The 4,736-nt window shown below is 47.2% G+C and overlaps 1 long non-coding RNA gene across 1 annotated transcript in view; it reads right to left on the reverse strand.

Annotated features, from left to right (window-relative positions):
* LOC106722356 overlaps nucleotides 1-3,749 on the reverse strand; it is a 7,996-nt gene extending 4,247 nt beyond the window's left edge. Inside the window, exons 1-2 of the long non-coding RNA XR_003094827.1 lie at nucleotides 3,433-3,749; nucleotides 2,990-3,129 (exon numbers count right to left, since the gene is read on the reverse strand). This is a non-coding gene — a long non-coding RNA (uncharacterized LOC106722356). The remainder of the gene's footprint in view (nucleotides 1-2,989; nucleotides 3,130-3,432) is intronic.
* Between the last annotated feature and the right edge of the window lie 987 nt (nucleotides 3,750-4,736).

Raw genomic sequence — 4,736 nt, forward strand, 5'->3', positions numbered from 1 at the left:
GTGCCGGCGCGGCGGTTCGGGTATCGGGGACGGGGACGGGGAGATTTGGGAGGAACCAGCGCGCTCGACCCCGGGCGACCTCCGAAACGAGATGCGGGCATCGTGGCACCGAGGTTTGCCAGGAGACGTGGGTCGGTCGCGCTCGGGAGGGTTTCTTCACGGGGCGCGATTCGGATAACACCGAGTCGGCCGGGCCGAACTCCCGTTGTTCCCCGCCTCGGATGCTCGGCGTTTTTAACGGCGTAACAGCCACCTTCCTTCATCTTGTCCCTCGCCGCCGCGCTGACCTGGTTTTTACCGGCCTAGCAGAGAAAGGACGGTGGTTGTTTGCGGCCGGACCGGCACCGACCTTTCATCCGCGGTCACGTCCAGCGCATTTCGATGTCCAGAGCCGTGAAAGCCTCCCTTCGCGCCCCCGCTTTGAGTGTTTCTTTGTTAGTTGGAAAATTGCTTTTTGGCTTTTTTTTTGGCTCGCCACCAACTCAAAGGAGGTGCTAAATGTTTCCGACCCCGTTTACATCTCGTTATAAGCACACCCCCCTACGCAGCTCCAGATCAGATGTTTGAGAAGTATCTTGGTGCAGGGGTGCCTACAGCCATCGCAAGGGCTGGATATTACCGGCAACGTTTCTCTACTAAAAATGTCTGCGCGGCCCCTTTTTGTCGTACACGTTTTCAAGCCAAAATGCTAAACCTCGGGGTAATTTTCCTGTGCGTCTGTGTAAAAGAGCAGTCTAGAAAGCTGCTGTCTTGTGATGGGCGCTGAGATGTTGCTCTCCTTCTCTTCTCCCCCCTAAAAAACAAGCGAGCGAAGCTCCAGCATCCCCCTGTACTGGGAGAATAGCAAATGAGGATCTGCTGTTTCCTGATGCGGGGCTGCCAGGCTTAAAGAGCAGCTGTACTTTTACAGAGATATTGCAGGAAACAACTTGTAACTTTGCATTTAACTGTACTCGTTTAAACCTAGACTGCATCATAGCTTATATCAAGGCACGTGAAGAAGATAAGTGCTTCTTGTACCACTTGTCGGAGTCGGCCACGGGAGAAACGTGGGCACGAGAATCCCCCCTGCCAGCTCAGGGCCGTCTCCGTCCATGCCGGCCCAGTCCCAGCAGCGGGTTTGGTCCTTGTTGGCAACATGGCCACCTCGGCTAGTTACGGCGTGCTTCAATTCATGGCCGCGCAGCAGGTTTCCTGCTTGTACCATTGTGTTTGCATGTTCGCACTTCCAGTGCTTGTATCGTGGCATTCTGGGGAAGCTGGACAACTGCCACATGATGCCTCGAGTGGGGCTAAAGTAACCGCAGGCCACACATGTACACGGGACAATGAGCTCTTGGATGCCTTTGCACTCAGAGCTGGGAAGAAAAACTGGCCAAACCAGTTAAAGGCACTCCCGGGAGGGTGTGTGTGCATCTTGCTGAACTGGTTACAGGATCACAGCCCCCTGCCAGGAGGGGCATTAGCTGCCATGCTTAGTAGCCAGGCTTCAACTGTGTGATGTGCAGACACAAACCCTCTTTAGCTCTGGTTAGAAACGTGATGGGAATAGTATGTAGGAATAAGAGGGGTGGGTGGAAAACTAATCTCAACTACCCTCTTACTCCTTTTGCATCCCAAGATACATGTGCTAGATGGCACTGAGCATAACAAAGCACGTGGCTGGCTGTTGAAGTTCTCATTTGGGTTGTTGTTGGGGCTGTCTACAGATGTCATTACTGGAATCCTTTTTGTCCTTTCTCCCTTTCCCTGGGTTATATGTTCACATACTTTATATCAGCGGTTCCCAATCTGTGGTACAGGTACCACCAGTGGTACGCAGACACCCTGTCAGTGGTACACATTAACAGATTTATTATAATTACTTTATATAACAAAAAATTGCTGGTGGTACTTAAGGTTGTATTGTTTTAAACTGGTGGTGCACAATCTGTCAGAGTTTGGAAACCGCTGCCCTACGCTGTTGCCCCCGCTCAAGATATAGGGGAGAAAAGTGGCCAGGTTTTTTTTTATTTTAATTTTTTTAAAGACATGCCTGTTATGCTCTTCTGATACAGTGCTTGCTGGCCATGCATCTGATCCATAGGGTAACAGATGCTGTCTGCTCTTCTGCCATACAAGCTTGATTTACTTTGCACATCAGCTTCACATTAAAGTGCAGTTAACTTATTTATACTTTATCGAGCTTTCCTGCAGGTCAGCATCATCATGGAGAATACCTGTTGGAACTGCAAGGTTTCATCTTGGAAGAGTGATCTGCACCCTGAGGGAGAACTGTTTGGATGGGGGCAGGGAGGATCATCGAATAGAGTTGGTAGCAAGCAGTCAGATAATAATTACTAGCTCTAAGGGGAAGTGTCATTGGAGGTTTGCTTGAGAATCCAATTGAAGAAGGTTTTTGGGTGGTTTGTTTTTTTTACAGCAAATAAGCAATGGGGTACAGGGCAGACTTCTTGCACCCATTTCCCCCCTCCTTTTTATCATCCATGTCAGTTGGTGCAGCTTTTTCAGCTTTCTTGCAGTTCCTTCTGTATCTTAGTTCTCCATTTCCCTCCACCCCCCTGAAAACCCCATCTTGTATGTCTGATCAGATACTTGTCTCTTCTGGTGTCTTGCTTTCTTCCCTATTTTGCCTCTTTGCTGCTGATCTGGTCATCTTTGCGCTTTGCTTTCAACTGACCAAAGAGCTTTGAGCTCTAGAATATGAGAAGCAGCCCTATACAGTCCCTCTTTTTTGTTTTAAATCAGGATTTGTTGGGGGGCAACCGGAGTAGCTCCTTTAATGCAAACCTCAAATGTAATCTAAGAAAGTCATGGTTTTGTACTAGTTCAGTTTATCCTTATTTATAACCATGGTAAATTCAACTGATGCAGGCTTTGGCTGCACTTGTCTGTACTTGGTGTTTGCACCCCCACAAGGCTTGCGGGCCACGAGTTGCTGAAACAGCAATAAAAACAGGGTGCTAGTGCATGGTAAAAAAAGTATTACTTATCCTGTCCTGCTGTCCTGGAGGAGACAGAAGGTCTGTAGTTTTGAGCTGGGATTCTGAGCTAGGGCTTAGTTCTGTACCTCAAGTGAGCCCTGCTTACCAACATCTTCTGTGGAAGTTTTTTTGCTAGCCCTTGTTCCTAAATGGGAAGAACAGCTTGATCACTATAACCACTCCATTTCCGTTCTAGCTTTTATTGTTATGATAGAAGAAAATGTTGTGATTTAGTGCCTAATTTTGTCTAGTTTCTCCAAGGCTTTCTTTTAGTATTGCAAAAAGTGAAGAGCTGCCTCTAGCGCTTCAACAGCAGTAAGTACCCCACCACCCTTTGAACAGGACAGCCTCCTGGAAGTTCAGATGGGGAGAACAATTTTTCATGCATTTTTCATGTCTGAAAGCATTTTTTAAAAAAGAAGGTTAAGAAACCCCCTTAGAGACTTACCATTCACGTGTTTTGTTAATGCCCCAAGGCTGTTCTCAATGAGTGGCCTTCATTTCCGTCCCTCTCCCCACCCCTGTTGCTTGAGAAGTGTCCGGCTGTTTGTGGATGGTGTGTTTCTGCTAATTCCAATAACTATCACTGCTTCTGTTCATTAGGAAAGTGCAGATGATGGCAGGGAGCTTTCAGATGAGGTTGAGCAGGGAAACAAAACTTAACTTTGGAAGGAGCCTGACAGTAAGCAAAGACATGCTGGATGGTTTAATAAGCTTAATAAGTAGCCTACACTTGTCTACTCTCTTTGAAAGAACTCTCCTGCCTGTTGTCTAGACTTTTTCTCGAGGAGACTGCAGGATACTGCTGGTAATGATTATGCAATTAGGAAGAAGCAGGATAAAGCTATCCAGGGTACTTCATGTCCAGTTCTGACGTCAGAAGTCAGGCAAAGGTCCTCGCCTTGTTCTCTGGAGTTACTATAAATGCAGCCTAGAGAGTTTAAAGCAGAGAGGCTCTCTCACAAGGCTAGCTGTTAATTGGATACTGTTGATATTTATTACACATTGGCACAGTTTGTTCACTGTATCGTGGATGCTGTAAATGTCTAAAGAGCTTGAGGTGTGGCAGGCTCGGGGACAGTGTTTGCGGGGAGCATAGGAAACAAATAGACCAGAGCTAGGTTTATAATTCAGACTGTGTGGTTCAAAGTGCTTGCTTGGTAGGCACTTGTTGCTGTGCGTGTCTTGCAAAGAATAGAAATCAGGTAGAGCACCAAGTTCTGTAGAAAACTCCTCCAAGCTTGTAACAGAGTCTCTCTCTGTAGACATGAACACCAGTCCCCTTTCTAGGATTGACACTTCCTGGACTACTAAATAAGTGGGCGAATGTATCTTTCATTCAGTTTATGGGACCTTCCGTTCCATTTCCATCTATGATCCCCAATGCACGTGCACATATGAAACTGCAAATGCTCATATTAGTCTGAGGCCTTGTCTGCACTAGGGGTGGGCCATAATTGTGACCCTGGTGTTGTCCCAGGTATAGCCGCGCCAGTGGGTTATCCAGGATAGGCAGGGTAATTTGTGGTAAATTGTGACTTGTACCAGGGTAGCTTTGGAACTGGTGTAGACGAGACTGAAGAGTTTGTTATCATCAGTGGTTTTCATGAGCAAACACAGTGGATCAAGGACAAGGGTCATATGTCACAAAACCAGAGCCATGCTATCCTCTGCTATGGGGACAACTTCCTTGAGACTGCAACGCTGAGAAAGAAAGCTGTTATTAAAATGCATGGCAGGCAAGGTGTGCGT

This window comes from Alligator sinensis, unplaced genomic scaffold, assembly GCF_000455745.1.
Source record: "Alligator sinensis unplaced genomic scaffold, ASM45574v1 scaffold741_1, whole genome shotgun sequence".
NCBI classification, from domain to species: Eukaryota; Metazoa; Chordata; order Crocodylia; family Alligatoridae; genus Alligator; species Alligator sinensis.